General features: G+C 44.0%; 1 long non-coding RNA gene across 2 annotated transcripts; it reads right to left on the bottom strand.

Annotated features, from left to right (window-relative positions):
• LOC135363858 (uncharacterized) lies at positions 1-22,033 on the bottom strand. Of its 2 annotated transcripts, none has more exons than XR_010410082.1 (3): positions 13,378-22,033; positions 12,253-12,422; positions 1-7,826 (listed from the first exon to the last, which is right to left on the bottom strand). It is a non-coding gene; the product is annotated as an uncharacterized LOC135363858 (long non-coding RNA). The 2 variants fall into 2 exon arrangements; XR_010410081.1 differs by having other exon boundaries at positions 2-7,826; positions 12,253-12,389.
• Positions 22,034-24,744: the final 2,711 nt, after the last annotated feature.

The raw sequence follows: 24,744 nt of genomic DNA, 5'->3' as shown, positions 1-24,744 counted from the left end.
TGAGTGACTGCTAATGGATATGTGGGTTTTTTTTAGGGGTGATAAAAATGATCTACAATTGACCCTGGTGTCGCACATCTCTATGAACATACTAGAAGCCATTCAGTTGTCCCCTTTAAGTGGGTGAATTGTAAGATAAGTGAATTATATCTCAGTAAAGCTGTTAAGAAAAGATGGTTTACTTTATTTAAATAAAGATTTTATTTATTTGAGAGAGAGCGAGTGAGCATGGTGGGGTGGGAATCAGAGGGAGAAGCAGAGAGGGGAGCCTGATACTGGGCTCGATCCCGGGACTCTGGGATCATGACCTGAGCCGAAGGCAGACGCTTAACCGACTGAGCCACCCAGGTGCCTCAAGATGGTTTACTTTTGAGGGTAGACTGAAAGCACATCATCCAGGCATCATCCATGACAGTGAATGTAACAAGATTATGGAACACAGCCCCTGCCATCTGCTTCTGGCTCTTCATTCCAGTACTCTCTCTGCAGATCATAGGCCCTTTGGCTTTGTTTGCTTTGTTTTGATGTGACATTTTATGTCTATCTCCTCCCTTGAATTGTGAGCTCCGAGCAACTAATAGGTCTCCCCTCTCAGGATTGTTGTGAGCATTAAGTGAGGTAACAAATGCAATGCACTTAATTTCGTGCCTGGCACCCGGTAAGTGTACACTAAATATTACCTCTTATTATTCCGACCAAAAACTAGAACATTTTATACTGTTACAGAAAAAATAGAGCCATGGCTTATATTTTACAGTTTAAGTGGCTATTATCTGTGTACTTTTGCAAGCCCTATCACATATCCACTACATTTATTTTTCCCCTTCTGGGAAGTCAAGGGCCCAGACCTCCCTCCACTTCTTCCTCACACCTTACAACAGGGTGCAATAATACAGATGAACACGAGGGGGCAACATGCAACTGCAATTTAAAAAAAAAAGGCACACTTGAAACTCAGATCAGATCTAAAACATCTAGTATAAAGGAAAGTGGAATATCTTTCTTTAATATAGTGTCTTGTAGTATTGTTCTATAGGAGGGAATCTTAGGAGGGAAATATTACTATATCAGAAGGGTATTGCTGCTAGAAGGCTGACCACAGCATTACTCAAATTCTACCTACATATGGCTGCCAAAAAGAGGCTTATAACCATTTCCTCACATGGGGTACACTCTATATACTATATCTCATGAGAACACTTAGCTTTTCCTGCGAGCTGGTCCCTCTGATGGGAGGCTCTGATGGGAGGAGGAGTCTGGGAGCCTACGTTAGTACAGTGCTGCCTTTCAAAGCACTTTACTGTAGTATCTGATCTTGGGGGTTGGGGGGCGCAGTTGCGCTTCAAATCCTAGGCTCCCCTTAGGTTGCTGATGAGTTTCTGTTGAGGTATATGTGCTCCTACTTGACCGGAGTCCTTCAAGGCCAGGAACCATACCTCACCTTCACCATTGTGTCCCCCCAAATTTGCAGGGCTTGGCATGGCCTAGTGAAGCTGGTTAAATATCTATTAGACTAAACTAGTCCATGAGCTGAGCCTGGAAAAAGAGGGAGATTCTGACCACCTTGTCCACGAGCAATGGGACTCCCCTGGGTAGGACTTTTCTTTAATTATTCTTTCTATAGTACAAAAGCAGTTCATGCTCAGAATGGAAAAAATCAAGCAAAGAGAACGTTTAACATGCTCCTAATCCCATCTACCCAAATCTGGGGAATACCACAGATTCTTTTCACTCTATGTCAGAGCATAATTTATAAACATGTCTCTTGGTGTGTATGTACACACACACACAGTGTTTACATTGATGGCAGCAGGGAACACAATTCCACTGAATGATGGTACTATCTTTAGCTAATCCCCCTCTTTGGGGGACTTACGTTGTTTCTAAATTTTCTTCTCAAGAGCAGTCTAGTGAATATCCTTGTGGCTAAATCTTTCCCCACATTCTTTATTAGTTCCTCAGGATAAATTCCCAGAAGCAGAATTTCTGGGTGATGGGTAATTTACATTGTCACCACCAGTGACGGTGCCCTTGATCAGATGAAAAGTTTTAATTAAACATCACACCAGAACTCTGTAATCTTGTCTGCATGGTGTCATCACCACTCAAAACATTTGGTGAACTCTGTGTTTGGTGATCCAGGCGATGTCTCACACAAGAAAATACATCTTAATCTATCCTCTTGCCTTTGATCTTGGACTGTTCAGGAAAATCCAGTTTAGAAAGGACAAAGAAAGCTACTGTGGAGGAGATTCAGATGAATGTGCCACCAGAGTCTGGAGCTAAGATAGGGAATGCATAGTGTTAGGTGCACCAAAGGCCAGCTCTCATTGTATAGGTCCTAATAGAGTTGTTTAAGAAGTTGAAAAATTAATGTCATGGCGTTTTCCAGGTGCATTCCTCTTGATTCTTCACCAATTTGAAGGGTTTTTTTTTTTTTTCCTTCCCCCTTTCACCTATCATTTCTCTAAACCTTTTTGGAAATTAGAATGGAACTATTTCTTCAGCAGGTAACAATGCTGGTGGGTTGCAACCAGGAATCTCTCGTGACTGGCTTTTTTCTTAAAGGTTCCCAAGCTCCTCTTTCCTTAGATCTTAAAGATGTACACAGAGAGCTCAGTATTTAAAAATATAGGGATTTCCTCATGGGAGGGGGGGAGGCAGCAGCTCCAACTGGGGCTTAGTATTTCGGTCTCCTCGAGGGGCTCAGGCATGGCCATTAATTGATGGGAGTCAGGGTACAGCACTCGGACTGGTTTTCACTAAATTCTAGGTTTATTTGGAGAGGTCTGGGGAGAGGGCAGATTGGCCTAGGAGGGAGGGGACCACAACTGACTCTAGCCACCCCTTGGTGCTGCCATTTATATTCTGCACTGCACAGAAATTCACGGCGGTTCTGGGAAGCCTACCCAGTTAAGCCTTAAGGACTGATTTTCAAGGCCCTCTGCAGTATAACCTTCAGCAGGCCTTTCCAGCCTTAATATCTGTGCCTTCCAGAGACCCGCATGGATGCTTTGCCTCCTTTTGGCCCAGCTGCTGCTCTAGCCACTGCCGTGGCAGACAGCTCTCTGCACCTGCGGCCCAACAGCTCTCACTTTAGTGGCGCCGAGAATCACTCATTTGCTGCCTGGTGTCTCCCCGACCCTGCAGTGTGGACACACTTGCTTCCTGGTTGCCTTCTGGATGTGTGAGGGACCCGCCATGCTGTGGGGCAAACTTCAACCAATGGGGGATGGGACTGAAGGGTGAAGATCCCCCCCCCCCCCGTTCTGTCCATTAGGTGGGCAATTGTGAGGTCCTTCTGTGTGGCTCCTCAGAAGCTTCCAGCAAGATGAGGCCCCGAGGCCCACATGGTGACCAGCTGATCTCACACCCCTGCGCTGGCTTTCCCTCCTTGCCTGTTCCCCTCCTCCCCATCCCTCATCACCATTCCCTGCAGGGAAATAACAGTCACCCTCCTATTTGCTACTTTCTGGTTATGTTCCTGGCTCTTCATCTATTCATTTCTTTAATATCACTTATCTGTCTTTCTTTATCACTTATTTATCTATATCACTTGGGGGCCATCTAGTATGTTCATGTTCTGGGGAGGGGCCCTAAAATATAAAAATGAATCAGACACTAGCCTTGTTCTTGAGGAGCTCATGGTTTAAGAGAGGAGACAGGCAGCTAAAACCTGGCAGTGGGACATGGTGAGTGCTATTCCAAAGAACGAAGAAGTGGGGGCACAGGCGATAGGACAATTGATCCAGTTTGGGGTATCTGGGGAGTTTTCTTAAAGAGAAAGTAATTTGCTGGAAGTAAGTGGAGGAAGACCTTCGGGGCTGAGGGAATGGTTTGGGCAGACAGGAAGTCATGAATGCTTTTTTTTTTAAAAATAAAGATTTCATTTATTTATTAGAGAGTGCGCACAAGTGGGGGAGGGGAACAGGGAGGGGCAGTGGGAGAGGGAGAAGCAGACACCCTGCTGAGCATGGGGCTTGATCCCAGGACCCGGAGATCATGACCTGAGCCAAAGGCAGACGCTTAACCGACTGAGCCACCCAGGCATCCTGAGTCATGAATGCTTTATGTCTAGAACCTGTGGAAAGTTTCGGGAGACTGGAGTGGAGGGCGCATGAGGAATGTACCCAGAGGAATCTATCAGGATCTGGTTGCTTGCTATACCTGGAGAGGTCTGAGAAGGGGCCCGGAGTGGCTTCTTATGTGCGACCAGCCTGGTTTTGTCATTCGGTACTAGGTGACCCTCCCACTCTGGCCATACCCATCGACCAGGGTAGATGTCTACAGGGATGGACTTGGGACAGGCCTGAGGCCTAAGTCTGCTGGGGTGCTCTGAGAAGCTGAGTCTTGCCTCACCTAGCTCGTGGTAATGTGCGAGGGTTATTTGGCATCAGTTTCTTGCTCTCAAGGAGAGCCAGCATGAAGCCAGGGCCTCCCGAGGAGTGGTGAGAAGGTCTATTCTTCCTCCCCCCTGAGAAGCCTGGATCTCTGCCCCAGCGCCAGCTGTGCAGACTCTAGCTTCTGTATGTTCCTGTGTTCTCTGTGTGCAGCAATCCTACAGTGGGGGCTGTTGGTGGCTTTCCACAGGACCCCCATCCCCTTGTGGTAACCACGCAGCTTCTGACCCAGGGCCAGGCCAGTGACTTTCGGAGCGGAACAGACTGACTGGTGACTGACCCAATCAAGCAGACCCTCCACTGAAGGTGTCAGCAGCAGTTGGTGGAGGGTAGAAATTAAAGGACACACAGAGAAGGCCCTGGGCAGAAGCAGTGAGGACAAGAGATGGAAAGCAGAGGTGTGCCTGGGGGGCTCAGTGGATTGAGCACTGCCTCTTGGTTTCGGCTCAAGTAGTGATCTCAGGGTCCTGAGATCGGGCCCTCCATCGGGCTCCACACTGTGGGGGCGGGGGTGGGGGCCCAGATTGAGATCCTCTCCCTCTGCCCCCCCCCCCCCACGCACTTTCTCTCTCTCAGATAAATAAGTAAATAAAATCTTAAAAAAAGCAGAGAGCGGAGAGGAGCAGGGTGCTGGTGACAGGGTGGGCAGAGGCAATGTGGCTGAGTCACAGTGATGCGGCAGTCCTGGGAGCTGTGAGATAGGGAGGGCTCCGCAGAGTGGCCTGGAGGATCTTTCCGTTTCTGCACTCCACCCCAGACTCCGGCGGCCTAAGTGTCTGGCTGGCCCTGTGCTCTCAGGGCCAAAGACAGACACCTACGCTGCTATTCCCTTACACGTCCTGACCCCGAATGGCGTCAGGAGCTGCACTGTCTGGGTTTGGGTGCCGGCCCTGCCGCCTACTGCTGTGTGAACTCGGGCAGTTAATTGCCCTCTCTGTGCCTCAGTTTCCTCCTTTGTGAACTGGGCTAATATGGGTGTCCACCTAGTGGAATTGTTGTGACGACTGCATGAGTTAAAGGATAGAGGATGTAGAGAGAAGCCAGGTGCCCAGGGAGCAGTCTGGGTCTGGGCAGGACCCTCCGTTGGGTAACTGAGGAGAGTGGAATGGACCATGGACAAATGGTGTGGGTGAGGTGCAGGGACAGCAGCAAGGGATGGCGGAGTCCCCTGGGGCTAGCCCCTGCAAGAGCCCTTACCGTTCCTGGCTTGAGGGCGCGAGGAAGGGGCAGTTACCAGACACCCAGTCTCTAGAGAGGGCGGCGGGACAGGAACCGTGGGCTCTGGACAAGCGTGCAGCTGGGCCAGTCAGCCATCCAGGGAAGAAGTGGAGGGGGTACAGACCCCCAAGCCCTCTCCTCCCTCCCTCTCATCTCCTGCCCATGCCACCCAAAGACCAATCCAATTGGAGGCGAGAGCGCAAGGCAGGGAGGTGGGTGCACAATACAGAAGTCCGCCTGCCACGGCCCAGAGGGGGGGCGGGTAGGGTGAAGGGTGGGGAGACAGTGGGGTCTACCTGGCACAAATGCCCACTCACGCGGCTGCTGCCGCCGTCGTGATAATGACAGTAAATGCCTGTCACCTCAGAACTCGACTGATGTCCCTTCCTTGCAAGCCAAACTGCCCAGCACAGAGAAGAGCCAGCAGAGAGCAAAAGGGGGAGACCGGGTCTGGCGGCAGTCAGACGGCACTGTGCTATCGACAGCTGGTCCCCTCCCTAGCTGGTCAAAACTCCGCGGGCGGGGATGGAGGCCATTGGGCACGCGTCCCCCAGGGCTCTGATGGGCCATCGCTGAAGGAACCTGGGAGAAGCATTAGGCCTTTTTATTTAAACCACGAGCAATGTCTCCCACCCTTAAAGCCCAGACAGAGGGATGAAATCTCTTACAACCAATGTTTAACTGTATTTATCTATTAAAGTTTACTTTACCTACTTGAAGAGTACCTTATCCCCCACCTAGGGAAGTTAAAAAGAAAAAAAAAAGATGAAAAAGCAGAACTCATAGAGTGCACTGGGGGGTAGTGGGAGTTTTCTTCTGTCCCGTGGGGGCAGCTGGCTGCCCGAGCAGCCCCGAACAGCCCTGAGCAGCAAGGCGGCTTTGGTCTGGGCGTGCTGAGTCACGGCCAGAGGGCGCCGGCCGCTGTGTCCAGGCCATCACAGAATGACGGAGCAAAACTGCTGTGTGTGTGTGAATATGGACCTTACGCAGCAGCTCGGGGAGCGGAGGTGGAAGGCGGTGCCTGGTGTGGGTCAGTGAGGAGGCCCGGCCCAGCCCAGGCTCCTCCCCGGGGCCCCTCTGTAGTCCGCTGCACCGGTGCCAGGCCCTGGGCTTCCCGCCTCTCACCGACTCAGGTCCCTGTGGTCCAGGCCAGGACATGAAGGCTGTAAGTTCAAAAAGCCAGGGGTCATTAGGAATGCCTGAATAGGAGTCCCGGTGTAGCTCTTCACAGCCTCTGTTCTTCAGCACTGAGTGAGTGTTGCGCAAAGTGTGGTCAACTGCAGGCCGCCATGTGAATTTTTGTCCCTTCTGTGTTTTACCTTTATCATTGACTGAATGTTTTCCTTTTGGAAATTGACCTTTTTTTCCCCTGGTACTTTAAACAGTTTTCATTTGAAAAGGAAACTGGATCACTACCATAAATGGAGAGCGAGACTCACCTACCGTAAATCAGGTAACCATCCCTAGAAATGCAAAGGAGTTTCTGGCCTCCATCCTGGCAGGCTGAATATCAGAGCAGAAGGATTTCAAAATAACTCCATCCCTTTCAGTTGATTGGTTGTCCTGAGAAGCCTCTCTTCCCTCTGTTGGGCCCCTAAGATCTGTAATCACTGATCTGACATTGGATTGGAGCCAGAGCAGTGCTGGTAGCTGGTAAATGCTTAACAACCAGCTCTCCAAAAATAAATGTAAGCACACACACACACACACACTTAGTACACATCTTACTGATAGCAATGACCTGTAGCACACACGTTACAAAGAAAAATGTATAGTACTCTACTGTGAATTCGATATAGCCAATTGATTCCCTGGGAATTTTTTTTTCTTCCCTTTTTTTTAAAAGGATTTATTTATTTATTTATTTACTTACTTTACTTACTTACTTACTTTACTTACTTACAGAGAGAGAGCAAGCACAGAGGGGGAGTGGGAGACAGAGGAAGAAGCAGGCTCCTTGCTGAGCAAGGAGCCCGATGTGGCACTCGATCCCAGGACCCTGGAATCATGAGCCGAACTGAAGGTGGATGCTTAACCGACTGAGCCACCCAGGCATCCCAATATACAGTATTCTTTACTGTAAATTCTGGATAGTCCGTTGATTCCCTCAGAATGTTTTCATTGCTGTTTGCTGAGCTCACCCATCTGTACCAACCTGAGGTTGAAATTGACGAGCAAGTGTAGTTACAGCTTACGTATAGGTTGACACTAGTGAGGTCAGAGGGAAGAAACAAAGACACGTGTCAGAATTTCACTAGTTTATCAGTGTCATCAATGATGTGAGTGACTTCTTTGCTAAATTATGTAATAGTTTTCAAAATACTGGAAAAGTATTTCCTCACTATTTTGTTCTGTTTGCTATGTACCGATTCATAATATGACATACTTTCTTGTTAAAGCTGTACTACTAGCATTTTTTCCCTCACTTTTTATTTTTATTTATTTATTTTAAAAAATTTATTTATTTATTTATTTATTTATTTGAGACAGAGAGAATGAGAGACAGAGAGCATGAGAGGGAGGAGGGTCAGAGGGAGAAGCAGACTCCCTGCCGAGCAGGGAGCCCGATGCGGGACTCGATCCCGGGACTCCAGGATCATGACCTGAGCCGAAGGCAGTCGCTTAACCAACTGAGCCACCCAGGTGCCCCTGTTTTGTTTTTTTTTTTAAGATTTTTATTTATTTATTTGAGATAGAGAGAATGAGAGACAGAGAGCATGAGAGGGAGGAGGGTCAGAGGGAGAAGCAGACTCCCCGCCGAGCAGGGAGCCCGATGCGGGACTCGATCCCGGGACTCCAGGATCATGACCTGAGCCGAAGGCAGTCGCTTAACCAACTGAGCCACCCAGGCACCCTCCCTCACTTTTTAAAGTCTAGACAAAACGAAACAATAAATCAAACCACAATGTGGAGCGTTTGCTGATTTCTGTGGTATAAATACTCCTACCATGACCCATTTCAAGCGAGCTAATGCGCCATCACTGAGCGTGATGCAGAGTTGAGAGGGGAAGCACTACATAGCTCACCCTTTCTAGTATCTCCGCCATACAGATACGATGGACATGAATAACCTCAGCAGCCTAGATAATAGTTAAATGTAGCAAAATAATTGGGAAAGTGGGAGTACTTAATGCTTCTGTTTTTAACATAATTTATTTAATTGTAAATTTATTATAAATTTGATTTTTAATAATAGCTGTGTTTATCAACTGAATCTCCGGATTCCTCAAAAATTCACTCAAAACGTGTGTCAGTACACCAGTGATTGTAACTTTAGTGATTGCATATGCACCCCTCATGGGACCGGTGTCCAGAATAATCTCTGCTCTTCTTAGATGGACGTACTCTACCCAGCTCTACCTCAAAAGAATAGTAGAGGTTGTCTCTCTCCTTATTTCTCTAACTTCATAGTCTGCTTTCCTTCTTACTGACTCTACTCCCCAGATATTCCTCAAACATACTAGGCACGTCCACCCCAGGACCTTGGCACTTGCTATTTTCCTTGCCTAGAGTGTTCTTCCTCTAGAAGTCTGCCGTGATTCACTCCCTCACCTCCTTCAAATCATTGCTCAAATGTCTCATCTCAGTGAAGCCCTTCCTGACCACCCTATTTATAACTGCAACCCTTCCCCTCTGCTATTTCCCCACTGACCTTGCTTTACTTTTATGCCTTCCCTGCTTTATTTTCCTCCATAGCATCAGTTATTTTCTATGTATTACACTGTATAAAATCCTCCTGTATATTTTGTTTATTGCCTGTTATTATCCATGAAAAGGCTAGGTTTTTTTGTATGTTTTGCTGAATCCTCTGTGTCTGAAACAGCGCCTGGCCCAGTGTACGTAGTCAATATATATTTGTTGAATAAATGAATGATTCAATAGTGGATGCCTAGTAAATATGTATTGAATAAACAGATGAATGAATGAATATAGCTTCAAGTCCTGGAGGCACAAAGTCACCAGGGGGAGATGTAAAAAATGTATATATATGTATACATAGGTACATATATGTATATGCATATATACACATACATGTATGTGTATATATGTATGTATATACATATATATCAGCTTTATTGAGATATAATTCATATGCCATACAATTCTCCATTTGAAATATACAATTCAATGGTTTTTAGTGTGTTCAGAGTTGTGCAACCATCACTAAGATCAATTTTACAACATTCTCATCACTCTAAAAAGAACCCCATGCCCATTAGCAGTCACTCTTCACTGGCTCCCTATATCCCCAGCACTAGGCAACCATTCATTTACTTTTTGTTTCTGTAGATTTGCCTATCCTGTACAGTTCATATAAATGGAATCGTATAACATGTGACCTTTTATATCTGGCTCTTTCACTTAGCGTAACATTTTCATGGTCCATCTGTGTTATAGCATGTATTCATGCTTTATTTCTTTATACTGATGAATAATAATCCAGTATATGAATATACCATAGTTTATTCATTCGTCAGTTGATGTACATTTGAGTTTTTCTACTTTTTGCCTGTAATGAATAATGCTGCTATGAACCTTCATATACAAGTTTTTGTGTGGGCATATGTTTTCATTTCTCTTGGATATATACCTAGGAGTAGAACTGCTGTGTCATATGATACTCTATGTTTAACGTTTTGGAGAACTGCCCACCAGCAATGTATGAGATTTCTAATTTCTCCACAGTCTTACCAATGATCATCAGTATCTGTCTTTTTTATTATGCCCTTCTTAGGAGGTGTGCAATGATTCCTCTTGTGACTTTGATTTGCATTTCTTTGATGGCTGATGATGTTGAGCATCTTTTCATGTGCTTATTGGCCATTTGTATATCTTCTTTGGAGAAATGTCTACTTAGATTCTTTGCCAATTTTTAAATTTGGGTTGTCTTTTTGTTGAGTTAGAAGAATTATTTATATATATTAAAAAGAATTATTTATATATTTTGAATACTAGATCATTATTAGATGTAACATTGTAAAAAAAATTTGTGAGCTGTGTTTCACTCTCTTGATGGTATCCTGCGAAGCACATTTTAAACTTTGATGATGTCCAGTTTGATGATGTCCAGAGTTTTATAGTTTTAGCTCTTACATTTAGGTCTCTGATCCATTTTGAGTTAATTTTAACATGTGGTGTGAGGTAGGGATCAAAAGTCATTCTTTGGCATGTAAGTATGCAATCATCCCAGCACCATTTGTTAAAAAAGCTATTATATCCATATTGAATTGTCTTGGCATCATTGTCTAAAAACAGGGGAAGATTTTAAAATCAGATTTGTGTGATCTAATTTGCTTCTCTGTCATTTATTTTGGTGGAAGCATTGAAAATTCTAGTCAAAGTGTATTTGGCATAAAATCCATATAAACTGGTTCAAGAATAAAGGGAATGCTCCTATTGCCTAGATTGTGATGTTTTAAAAAACATTTTAGTTTTAAAAAATTATTATTGAGGTGGGGCACCTGGGTGGCTCAGTTGGTTAAGTGTTTGCCTTCAGTTCAGGACATGATCCTGGAGTCCCAGGATTGAGCCCTGCATCTTCTCCCTCTGTCCCTCTGTCCCTCACCCAGCTTGTGTTCTCACTCTCTCTGTCTCTTTCTCAAATAAATAAAATCTTTAAAAAAATTATTATTGAGGTATAATTGACATATAACACTATATTTTAACTGCAAAGTATAATAATTCAATATTTGTATATATTGCAAAATGATCACCACTATGTCTAGTTAACAACTGTCACCATACGTAGTTACATATAACTATTTTTTCTTATGATGAGAACTTTTAGGATTTATTCTCTTAGTAGCTTTCAAATATGCAATACAGTAGTGTTAACTATAGTCACCATGCTGTACATTGTATTCCCATGACTTGTTTATTTTATAACTGGAAATGCATACCTTTGACCCTTTTCACCCACTTTACCCCCACCTCTGGCAACCACTGATCTTTCCTCTGTATAAATGAGCTTTTTTTTTTTTTTTTTTAAGATTCTACATATAAGTGAGATCATCTAGTACTTGTCTTTCTCTGTATGACTTATTTTATTTAGCATAATGCCTTCAAGTACCATCCATGGTGTTGCAAATGGTAAGATTTTATTCCTTTTTATGGCTGTATAAATATTCCGTTGTATATATATATACACCCCATTTCCTTTATCCATTAATCCATCAATGGACATTTAGGTTGTTTCCACGTCTTAGCTATTGTAAATATAGGCATACCTCATTTTATTGGCTTCATTTTATTGTGTTTTGAAGATACTGCCTTTTTTTACAAATTGAGGGTTTGTGGTAACCCTGCGTTGAGCAACTCTTTTGGTGACATTTTTCCAACAGCATTTGCTCATTCATGTCCCTGTGTTATGTTTGGTAATTCTTGCAATATTTAAAACTTTTTCATTATTATTATATTTGTTATGGTGATCTGTGATCAGTGATTACAACTTGCTGAAAGATCAGATAATGGTTAGCATTTTTTTTAGCAATAAACTTTTTTAATTAAGTTATGTACATTGTCTTTTTTTAAACATAACGCTATTGCATATTTAATAGACTACAGTATAGTGTAAACATTTATATGCACTGGGAGACCAAAAAATTCATTCTTCTCGCTTTAATGTGATACTCACTTCATTGTGGTGGTCTGGAACGGAACCTGCAATATCTCCGGGGTATGCTTGTAATGCTGCAGTGAACGTTAGGCAGTGGTCTTGAATTATTATTTCCCGTTAAAAGAATTGAAGGTTCCTCAGAGACCTAGTTGATTCTAGGTTGAAGGCAGGAAAAGAATGAGATGAGCCTGGAACATTAAAGACTACTATTTAGGTCATATGAAAAGGACCCAGGAATCAAGCTGAATAAGCATTCACTAGGCCAAGATGAAATGGTATGAACATCAATAAGGATAATAACTGCAATAGATTGAAATACATAAAAAATGCTTAAATCCATGATACATAATGGTATTTTAAAAAATGTTACTTCATTGGTTACTTTGGAGGATGCAAAGAAATCATCTCACTGTTTTGTAAACTCATGAAGGAAAATAAGCATTTATCTTACCTTTCCCTTGTAAAATGTACCTTCAAATGAGGCTTCAAATGGTTGAAAAGGGGAAGTTTCTTACTATAGAAGTTTTCCAGCCAATAAAGACTGAGTGATGAATTTGGAATATCATTCTGTAATCCCTAATAAGTGGATGTGGGCTATCAGCAGCTGATAACATAACCAATAGAGATTGATTGATTGATTGATTGATTTTGTCCTTCCTATTATGGAAGGACACAATACCCCCACCACTTATGAAGCAGCCTCATTTAAAAAAGAAAAAGTCAAATCTGACTTCGATCAAGCCTCTTGTCTTGACCACAGATTTAAAAGAAATACAAGGTGCAGAAGATTATATTAAGTGATCGTCTGGAGATGCAATGAAACTACAGGAAAGTGCTATAGGAAATCTGGGTTCTTGAATAAAGAATTTCAGAGAAAGAAAAGAGATGGAGAGAGAATCTATAGATTAAAAGAGATGTAACCATTTCATCAGTAACAATGTAGGATCTCACATGGATTCCCATTCAAACAGAATACATCAACCAGAGAAATAGGAGATCTGACTGGGTATTTGATTATATTAAGGAGTTACTGATTTTAATAGGTGTGATAACAGTATTGTCATATAAAAGTTACAATCTTTAGATACTCTATACTGAAGTACACAGAGAGATGAAATAATATAAATGAAATGATATAAATACCTGGGATTTGATTTTAAAAATCCACACGTGGAGGGTGCCTGGGTGGCTCAGTCGGTTGAACGTCTGACTTGATTTCAGCTCAGATCATGATCTCAGGGTCCTGGGATTGAGTCCTGCATGGGGCTTGGCACTCAGCAGGGAGTGAGTCTGCTCGAAGATTCTCTTTCTCCCTCTGCCCTTCTCCCCACTCTCTCTCTAAAATAAATAAATCTTTAAAAAAATCCACATGTGGATATAGGAGAGGGTATAGATGAAGCAAGATTGGCCCAAGGGTGGATAATTGTTGGAGTTGGTGAAGGTACATCAAATTCATGACATTGTTCTCCCTTCCTTCTTTTGAAAATTGACATAATAAAAGGTTTTAAAAAACATTATAAATCTTGACAATAATAATCATAGAATGAAAATCAGAGAGAGAAAGCATGTGTTACTCGCTGTAACGGTGGTGGGTGGGAGTCAATAAATACAGTCTAAAACTGAGAAAGGGAAAAAAGTAACTAGGGGAGTTCATTGGGAAGGCATAGGGGCTATCTCCCAGATAGCTCAGAACAGGAAAAGGAGTGTTGCTGGGCCTTGTGGGGTGAGGAGTGAGGACTGGGACCTGGAAGGGTGAGCCATGTGGCTGCTCCCTCCACCTCTTGGGGCCCCTTGCTCCCATGTCTCTGCTTCTCTTGCTGGGCTCATCTTGGCACAGCCCCAACTTCCCAGGACTGTGTGGTGCCGTGCCCACCATGGATGGTCTTCCACTCTCTCTCTCTCTCTCTTTCTCTCTCGAGAATCGGGTTGGTTGCTGCTCAGCCAACGAATGGGCTGGCCTTGGGTTAGGTCATATCAACTGAGGCCAGCTTTGTGAGCTTGTGGGTCTGTGAGTTATTGGGCGTTCCCATAGAGTTTTCCAGAAACTAGGCAAATTCTCTAGAGGGAGTAGGTTTAATTGTGGGCAGGGTTAGCCACGACATTTGGCTGGTACAGGGATGGATTAGATAAAGGAGAGACTAGTTAGGAGATCAGACAGGACACTGTTGAACTCAACAAATATTCACTGGACATCTGTGTGCATGACCTTGGGTTAGGTGCTGGGATGTAGGGATAAAGGAAATATGAGAGATGGAAAACCCTGTAAAGGGGATGGTGAGGTGGACAAGGCTGGACTTAGGCACTGACTGCAACTGGGGAGCCATGTGGCTGCTCCTTTCTCTTCGTACATCCTCCCAGCTTCCTCAGCCCTGCAAAATCCTACCCAGCTCTCAAGGCCCATTGCACACACTGCCTCTTCCAAGAAGCATTTCTGATCTCCTTTTGAACTCCATAGCAATTTGCATGTCCCCTGACTGTCATTTGCTTGTAATGACACAGTTTATGTAGTTGCACCTTTTGTGATTGTAATTTGCCTTTTTGTCTTCTGCTTTCAGCCTTGAGCTAAACTGTTTAGAGTCCCTAACCTCGCCACATGTGCAGGCAGGCAGGTCAGTGGGAAGGGCCACAGTCCTGGCCTTGAATCCCATTTTCACCACTTGCAAGCTGTGTGATTTTAAGCAAGTTCCTTAGCCTCTCTAAGCTTGACTTTCTTCATTTGTTAATGAAAATGATAATATTCACCTCAGTGTGTCTACGAGAATTAAATTATATCAAGGATGTAAGGAGCATAGAAGGAAGCACAGAACAATTGATGGGGGTGTATTGAATGAGGAGGACCAAGTTAGGCCTTGAAAGATGAGGAGCATTAGCATAGCTGGACAGATAAGGGAATCCATACCCAGAGGTATGCCCTCCGGCCCCTCGGGGGTGGGAGGGGGAGGGGGGAAGGGTGGGTTGTCTAGGGAGAAGGGTAGCAAGCGTGCCACACTCTGGATGGGACATCTCTTCTTGTCAGCAGAAGCCTCTGTAACTCTAGGACTCAGGTAGCCCCACGCGCTCGTCTGGTGTAATGGAAACTCTGCCTTTGAGCTGCATTGTGCGTCTTATTTGATATCACTGTCCCAGGGTCTGGAGGCAGTAACTGGAGCAGTACTTAGGGCTTGTCTCTCAGGGAACTGGAGATGGACAGTCTTCTCAGCAATGTTCAATAGCCGACCCCTCTGTTCTACTTGAATGTGATATTTTCCTGGGGCGTTTGTGACACCAAATCCTCGAGGCTTTCCCCCACCTTGGCAGCCACTCTTAGAAGTCCCATTTCTGGGCTCTGGTTCTTCATGTGGTAGTTGTGCGATGCAGGCCTGAGTCTCACTCTCCGCTATCCAGATCATCTCGCCCAGTCTTCTCATCCCCTCACACCCCTCACAACTTAAACACCGTCCATGTGATGGTGGCCCCCGAAATGATACCTCCAGCCTGGTCTCCCCTCAGAACTCCAGACCCCAGCAACCGTCTGGGTCTGCCTTCACCCATGAGACTCGCTGGATTCTCTCTTAAACCAGCTCTTTCCCTCGTCTCAGTCATCTCAGCAACTGGAACTCACCTTGTTTCTCAGGGGAGTAACCTAGGAGTGATCACCTTTGGTTCTTCCCTTTTTCTTATTCCTATTAACTACTATTCCACCCCATTTCCCCATCTCCCCCATCCAGTCCTTTAGCACTTTTGCCAACTCTAACTTTAAAACTCAGCCCAAATCTGGGGCGCCTGTGTGGCTCAGTCAGTCTGTCTGACTCTTGGTTTTGGCTCCAGTCATGATCTCAGGGCTGTGGGATTGAGCCCCACATCGGGCTCTGTGCTCAGTGGGGAGTCTGCTTGGAATTGTCTCTCTCCTTCTGCCCCTCCCCACCCCCGTATATGCTCTCTCTCTCTCTCTCTCAAATAAATAAATAAATAAATAAAAATTTTAAAAAATACTAAAACTCAGCCCAAATCTGTCCACTTCTATTTAGCATTCCTCTGCCCATCCTTGTCTAAGCCATAATTATGTCTCACGTGGACTAATGCAATAACATCCCAAATGTGTGCATTCTTGCCCATTGCAACCATTTGTCTTTGCTTAGCAGCTAGAGCCAGTTTTAAAAATCTAAATCAGATCATTTATGCTCCTTGTTAAAATTTTCCAATGGCTTCCCTTTGCACCTGGGAAGAAATCTAAATCCCTAGCTTTGGCCTCACAGGGCAAGGATCTAGCTCCTTACTGACCTGCCTTCAAACCGTCTCCCCTGTGACTACCATCCTCTGGCCACACTGGCTGGTTCTACTGCAGGCCTTCTGTACTTGCTGTTCTCGTCTTGCCTCTGTGCTTCCCTCTAGGTGCTTTTTTCTTGGCCTTCTGTGGCCACTCAGTCTAGTATAGGCACCTGGTCATCTCTAGCACATCACCCCATTTATGTTGTCTGCAGAACACTTCTTACTGTTTTCTTTTTTATTTTGTTATCTATTGTTCGTCCCCCCCACTTGAATGTTCTGTTTTTGTACACTGCTTTATCCCCAAGACCCAGTATAGGGCCTAGCACATACTAGGTGCTGTAGGGTCTGGAATTTGGTTTTACCCAATTTACAAGCTAGTAAGTTAGCCTTTTACTAGTCCCTGGATGCTGGAGGAGACATGAGACTCCAGGGTCAGAAACACAGGACTTTATTAGTCCCAGGACAGCAAGCAGCATAGCATCCGCATGCTTGCCTCAGTTCCTTTGCCCCCAGTTCTCACGGGAGACATGATGTGGGTCAGATGGAGACTGTGCAGTGAGTTTGTGTTGCAGGTGTGGAACGCTGAACTTGGGGAATTCATGTCTTTTATAGTAAGCAGTAAGCAAGCCTGCTCTTCATCCCTGGGGAAGGCATTACTTCATCCCTCAAGGTTGCTTGCTGACAACACAACCCTGAGAAACGGCCCAGGTGAAGAGTAGTCAGGCCTTGTATCCCTGGTATACTGAACAAGGTATGCAGGAGCATGAGAGTCCCATAGAGGAGTGTCTCCTCAAGAGGTATGTCACAAATATTTGTTGAATGAATGAATGAATGAATGAATGAATGAATGATGAATGAAAGAAAGAAACCCAGTCTTTGCCTAGGTACCAGGTATTGATGCCTGCAGGTGGACTCACCTGAGGTCAACACCTGCCTGGATCCCTGCCTATCATTTACTCTTCGATTCCCTTCTACCATTGCTCTTCTCAGCCCTCATGACACCTCAGTCCTACCTCTACTACATGAGGCTGAATGATTGTTGAAATTGGTAGTTACTTCTGTTAATGCCTGAGCCAGATACCATCTGTGCTTGCTGGATGGGGCTTTCCCCCAGTGTTTGTGGCTGGGGTCTGTCTCTTCAAAACCTGCCCTGGCCTACTACCACATTGTACTGCTGTTAAATGGCCTAAGATTGGCCCTGTCTAGCCACATGACCTGAGGAATGTTAGCAATGGTGCTAATAATGGTGTTTTCTGGCACATATTGGATGTGTAAGACCAGAGATGTCTGTTGCAATCCTCCTGCCCCTCAGCCTAGAAAGTACTCCAAGGAATGGCATTCAGTTGACCTTTCCCATAAACCAGAGTCCAGACTTACGGATTTGGAAAGTTCAAACCCAAATCCTGGGTTGACAGAATTTAGTGATGCCGACTGACGAACAGAGCTCTCAGAGAATGAAGAAATATTTGAAAACCAATTAATTTAATTGGCAGAAAGGTTTAATTGTCAAGTAGTTGGAAAATTTATAATAATCTACCCAGAACATTCTCACTCTGTAAGCAAATTACATGGGAAGTTAAATTGTATTTAGAAAGCTGTCTGGCAGGCACAGAATTAGACCAAAACTACTGCACTACTAGGTGATAGGGAGGTTTAATGACATTCTGCTTTGAAAGCCTGATGCGTCTGTCTTTATGTTAGAAACATTCCTATCAGCCTGAGCCTTATTGTTTACCCTAAAGAGTTCTTGGTTCTGAGCCAATCTTTGCCTCTTGGGCTTTTCTTTTTCAATGTTTCTAGGTTGACAAGTCTCCCTTGTTGATCAATACATTCTTTTTTTTCCCCTCTGGATCTTACTTCCAATTATTTTCCATTCATTTACTGCACAACTCATTTGCAAATACATCTATTGTAAAAGATTCAAGCAACATATACATATACAGAGGAAAAAATACGTGGAAGTTCCATCCCTCCCTGTCACATCCTTTTGCCATCCCCCTCTCCTGTCCCGCATTCAACGGGACATCAGGGAAGTAAATGTACTGGTGTACGCAAAGAATTGGACAGGAAGACCTCAATATGGATCAGTGATTAGGGGAGGAGTTTGTTAGTGATTTTTATTTTTTCTTTACATTTTTTGGTATCAAAAAGTATTTTTTTAAGATAATAACTCATAAAAAGATTACTTATTTATTTGACAGAGAGAGAGAGCCCACAAGCAGGGGGAGCAACAGAGGGAGAGGGAGAAGCAGGTTCCCCGCAGAGCCGGGAGCCTGATGTGGGACTTGATCCCCGGACCCTGGGACATGACCTGAGCTGAAGGCAGATGCTTAACTGACTGAGCCACCCAGGTGCCCAATAAAAAAATATTTCTTTAAAAAAGAAGGAAAAAAGAGCATGGCCTTTGGAGTCCTGCAGGTACGAGTATGAATGCTGGCCATAGTCCTTTCTACGTGGCTGTGTACCTGCTGATCTGCCTCCTTGAGCCTCAGTTACCTAATCTGTAAAAAATGAGTGTAACACCCCCTCCCTCCCTTATAGGTTGTTATGAATAAAGTATGTGAAAGCACCTGGCACATGATTGTCACTCACCAAATAAATTTTCTTCCAATGAGAAGAAAAGGCATGTTGCCCTGGGACCCCTCTTCAGATAATTTCTAATTATATATGTGAAAAGTTCCAAAGCCTCAAAATCATGAAGATAGTGCGTATGCATATGTGTAGGTGTGTGCAAGAAGAAAACGAAGGAAGTATAAGAAGAAAACTGTTAGAAAGATGCACAGTTATGTGAATTTACTTAATACCACTGAACTGTACCCTTAAAAATGGTTAACATGGTAATTTTATGGTAAGTATATTTTACCACAAAAAAAGTTTAAAAAAAAAACAACACTGCTAACACAGGAATGAGAACACCTTTCCTTTCCCACACTCTTTGAACCCTGGACTTTCTCAGGTAGAGATGCAAAGCCACATTTTGTGTTTTCTTAGTTTCCGTCACAGTGAAGGCATTTCTCCAGAGGAGCTATTTCCACCTGTGTTAATTTCCTGTTCTAGTAAATATAGATCAACATGCGGTATGGAAAGTGGTTTTTGTTTGTATGTTTGAAAAATGCTAACTAAACGATGAGACATCTTTGACCCCTAGCACCAGCTGGCTGGAACAGACGGGACGAGCGGTGCAGGCTGCGGGTATGGGAGCACATGGAAGAGGAGGCCCCTTTTTACTTCCTTCCCTGTAGACTGCCTTTCAACTGCTTCTTCCCGCGTCTTTTTATCGGAGTCTTTTTTTTTTTTTTTAAGATTTTTTATTTATTTATTCGAGAGAGAGAGAGAGAGAGAGAAAGAACACAAGATGGGGGAGGAGCAGCGGGAGATGGAGAAGCAGACTCACCCCCTGAGCAGGGAGCCTGATGTGGGGCTCGATCCCAGGACCCCGGGATCATGACCTGAGCCAAAGGCAGACGCTTAACCGACTGAGCCCCCCAGGTGCCCCATTTTCAGCAGAGTCTTAACAAAAGTCATATTAGCACATTGGCTGTACACTTGGAGAGGACTCCGGGGGCAGGAATTTCGAGGCTTCAGCACTTAGCTCCTCTGCCAGCCACCTGCTGCCCAAGTGATCTGACAGGCAGTCAGAGTAGTCCCCATTGGTCAGCGTCCTGCTGTGCACACACGTCCTTGCCTCTGTGCCTTGCATGGATGTTTCTCACGGTGACCCTCTAAGGTGGGTGTTAGCTCCATTTTATAAATGTGGAATCTGAGGCCCAGGGAGTCTATTGATTTGCCAAAAGCCTCCCACTGCAAATTAGTGGCAGAATCAGGATCCAAATGTTGATCTGTGTGGTCTCTAAAGTTCACACTCTTTTCCTTATACTTGGTAGGTCACTTTGCTTATTTTAACTGCAGTGTACAACAAGGGAAAAATAAAAATAAGGTGGGTGTTTGGACCAGATCAGTGGTTCTCAACTCTAACTGCATGTTGGACTCTCCTGGGAAGCTCTAAAAAAGCCCACAGAAGCTCAGCCCTACTGCCAGGGATTCTAACTCTGGTCCTCATATACTTTTGTCCTCAGAAGGGTAAGTGGGTTGAGAATCCCCGGTCTTCACCAGTGTGTCTCAAACTCGGAATTGTGTTAAAATGCAGATTCCGATTCAGTAGGTCAGGGGTGTGGCCAGAGATGCTCACATTTCTAACAAGCTCCCAGGTGATGCTGATGCTGCTGGTCCATGGACCACACTTTGAGTACCCAGGGTCTGAATGCTCTTAGCTTACGGTCCCCGTCTAACGTGCTGTGACAGTAGAAAAGCAGTTCTAAAGCACACGTGTTCTGTATCCACCAGCCATTTGCATCTCTATATTCTGTTCATCCCTGTCTGTTACAGAGAAGCAGTATTTCTTTTGGTGGTCAAAGTGTGCGAAACCTAAACAGCAATAACGATGCATCGTGTAATATGGTGAAGGGTCACGGACTCCAGCACCTGGTCATATCCCAGTTCTGTTGCTTACCAGCTGTGAGCTTAGGCAAGTTTCTTCATCTCCCTGAACTTTAATTTCCTCAACTTCAAATTGAGGCTAATAAACCCTTATCCCCATTGGGATATGGGGAGGATTTAATGGGTTAATATGGACAAAGCACTTGGCACACACAGGTGCCCAATAAATGGCAGTTGCTATTATCCTGCTGAACTTTGCAAGCTGATCCAATCTTATAACACAGGTCCCCGTAGGGTCAAAGGAACCCTCCTCTGTGTCCCCTGCAAGGATCATCAAACGCAGAGCAGAGTCTGCCTTTGATATGAATATCAGGTGATACTCTGACATAAGAAATTTTAGGGCACGGACCCTTCAGGCCAGCATTTCTGCCGTTGCCTAGAGAATGACTGAGACAGAGAGACTATTTCCTCCCTTCTCTGGATTGTTTGATTATCTCTCCATATTCGTTCCCTGCCTACCTGAGGCAAATTCCCCAGTTATTTCTGATATAAAAACAGACAGTGTTAACTCTTGAGATGTTTCCTGTAGTGCTGTTAGCAGACTAACGTTGGTAGTGATTGATTTCATCAGATATTCGTGGTGTGCCCAGGTACCCAGGGATACGGGGATGGGCAAAAAATTCAGTCTATATCACCCTGGAGTTTGTTGAGGGGAGGCAGACACTAAGCAAATAAAATAAACAGTGTAACTGTGGAAAGTGCTATGAAGGAGAAGAATAGGGTACCCTGAAAGAAACTATTAAAGAGCTTGTGACACCACCAACTTTCATCTAAAAAGAGCCTCTGATTGGAGCAGGGCAAGAGTGGGGACAAGCTGTGGGGAGCTCTTATAGCTGTCCAGGCCTGGGTGGTGGCAGGGGAGTTGGGGAGAAGTTGGAAGAATACCCTTCATTTGCATTAATTATTATAAAATGTTGGCTTGTAGTTTTAATAGTTTTATAATTTTTCCCTTTTGCTCAATATAGAAGATACCATGTTGTCATCATGACAAATTCTAACTCATGTGTGGCTTTCCCTCTGTAGTTCTCCTTCCTCCCTTCCCCTTCCCCTCCCCTCTCCCATCCTCTCCCCTCCCCCTTCCCCTCCCTTTCCTTCTGTTTCTTTCCCTCTCTCTTTCTCTTCTTTCTTTCTTTTCTTTCTTTCTCTTTTCTTTCTCTCTCTCTCTTTCTTCTGTAAAATAGTGGTGGTGATAGCAGGTGCTGGTATCAATAGGGTCTAACATTTTTCCTTGCCCTATCATTTGGGGACTCCAATACAAATTAAAAGGATTCACAAATACAAAATTCTGAGCTTCAAATTAGTAGCTGAAGCAGGTTTAACAATACAGAGAGTTAGATTTCCTATATCTTTAAGTACTCTTGACTTGCTTTCTTTTGGGCCAGTGAAATTATAATCATACTTCAAGCACAGGCTGCATGAGTCAGGAAAAGTCAAGGCCACAGGCGTCTCAAGACAGAACTACAAAGCAAAAATGGTTTCTGTGCCCAGCCACTGTGCCTACTCTAGACCGTGGGAATCTGAGAGGCAGCTGGAAGGTGAGTCACCAGCTAATGCCGACTGACACATGCTGCATCACAATTATCCCAGAATCACCTCATATAAAACCTGGTTGGCATGATTTGCTCACCTCAACTTTAAATAGCTCAATTGTCTCGCAGAAATTAGTACTATAGTGGAAGCATTTGGAAAACAAACTTTCAAATGTTGCAAGTTAGGAAACGTGGCACCAGAGAGGTCAAGTGACCCACCTAAGGTCACGCTGCTGATACTTGGCAAGACCCCAAAACCTGAAGTTAGGTACAGGCAAAATTTCCTTGGATGGTATTGTAGGGAGGTTGCATGATTCTGCTGCTAAGACAGAGACACTCAGCTATTTGTCTGAATCTGCTGGTAGTTCCAGATCCTACTCGATGGTTAAACCCTCAGTGACTTCGCCTGTGAAATTCGCCATCATGTGCACTGGATGGTTGACTGTGGGCACATCACCCTCTTAGTCCCCTAAATGTTAAGGAATCAGGTAAACCAAGACATACTCTTGCTCACAGAAAGGCTAAGAATGCCTGATCTCAAGGTTAGTTGGTTTAAAAAATTTTTTGCAAGTATAGAATATAGAATAACGCAAATATGAATATAACATACACTCAGGTTCCTGCCACCCAGAATTAACAACTATGAACATTTTCTTTCAAAGAATTTTGAGCATCTTTTTTCTTTAGAATGGCTCAGGCATTGGAAGACACAGGTTAAATCTACCATCTTGCTTGCTCAGCCTGATTTCTATCAAATTAGAATATAGAACCAGGACAGAAAAGGGAAAGAAATAGTTTTTTAAAAACAATATAGTACATAAGTGGACCATGTGATGAGTTTTGACAAATGCCTATCACTGTGTTTTAAATTGCATGTGCAACTGGAACTATATAAAAAGATGTTTTAATTTACATGATCTTTTTTGCTGTTTTCACTTCCTCTTTTTTTTTTTTAAAGATTTTATTTATTTATTTGAGACAGAGAGAATGAGAGACAGAGAGCATGAGAGGGAGGAGGGTCAGAGGGAGAAGCAGACTCCCTGCCGAGCAGGGAGCCCGATGCGGGACTCGATCCCGGGACTCGATCCCGGGACTCCAGGATCATGACCTGAGCCGAAGGCAGTCGCTTAACCAACTGAGCCACCCAGGCGCCCCTTCACTTCCTCTTAAAACAGGGAATAACCTGGGGATTTTTGTTTGTTTTGGGGCAGAAAATGCTTAGTTTTTAAAAAAGCCAGACAGTAAAATTAAGCTTACAGATTTCCAGAGATTAAAGGGAGCTAAATAACTCTGGAAAGTAAAAGTTCAGAGTTTTGTTGCCTCAAACTTTACTTTCATTTGTTGAGTTCTGGAATCATGCATGTTTGAACTAGGAGTGTGAATTCTAGAATCAGTGCTGCCATGAATGCACCATATGGCTGCTGGCCCATCACTTTACTTCCTGGGGCTGAAAAGCTAACACTTTATGCTTTAGGAATAACCTGATTCCACAATCTCCATTTTCATGGGCTTTTGATTAGTTTTCTTTACCTTCAGTACTTTGTCGACCAGTCAGTCCTGATTTTCCCTATCACACAGAACAAGAAGGCTTAGATAGGGATGACAAGCTAGGCTGGTTTATGCCCAAAACACATTGCCTAGGTGCTGTATACATACTGGACAGCCGCATCTGGACCAGCTCTGGCTCTGAGGATCTAAGTCCACCTGCTCCTGGATCCTAGTTTCACCTCTGCAGATCCCCCCTTTGAACTGGCTTGAGTGTGATTTTTCTTGGTAACAAGAGCTATAGTTCTCATTCATTTACCAAACTTGTTATAAGCACCTTCTTTTGCTCAGGGCACAAATTTTCACCTTTATTTGAAGAACAGCCTGGAAGATAAGTTACTTTAGCAATTCCTTAACTGTGTCTGGTATCTTCGCTGCAAACATCTTTGCCACAGACAGCTTTGCCACAAGCAGTTTTGCTGTGTAACTAATTGTCCGTAAGGCAATTTTGCCATAAAAGATCAAATAACTGGTTTCATTTCTCCATTGATAAATCAACTGCTTTTGGCAGAGTTAATGTATTGAAACTAGTTGTCTATTTTGTTTCTCCATTGACAAAGTTCTCATTTCTGTATGCTATAAATCTTAGCTAGCCCTCATAATGGTCTGTACAGGGACAAGTAGATGTGGTGGTCTTGAAATAGTGGATTGTAACAAATAGATCGACTTAACAGAAAGTACAGTGATTAAA

Source organism: Mirounga angustirostris, unplaced genomic scaffold (assembly GCF_029215605.1).
Source record: "Mirounga angustirostris isolate CCGP_5_RB_7025 unplaced genomic scaffold, mMirAng1.0.hap1 SCAF_1, whole genome shotgun sequence".
NCBI classification, from domain to species: Eukaryota; Metazoa; Chordata; class Mammalia; order Carnivora; family Phocidae; genus Mirounga; species Mirounga angustirostris.
This window is presented reverse-complemented; position numbering and strand designations above follow the sequence as displayed.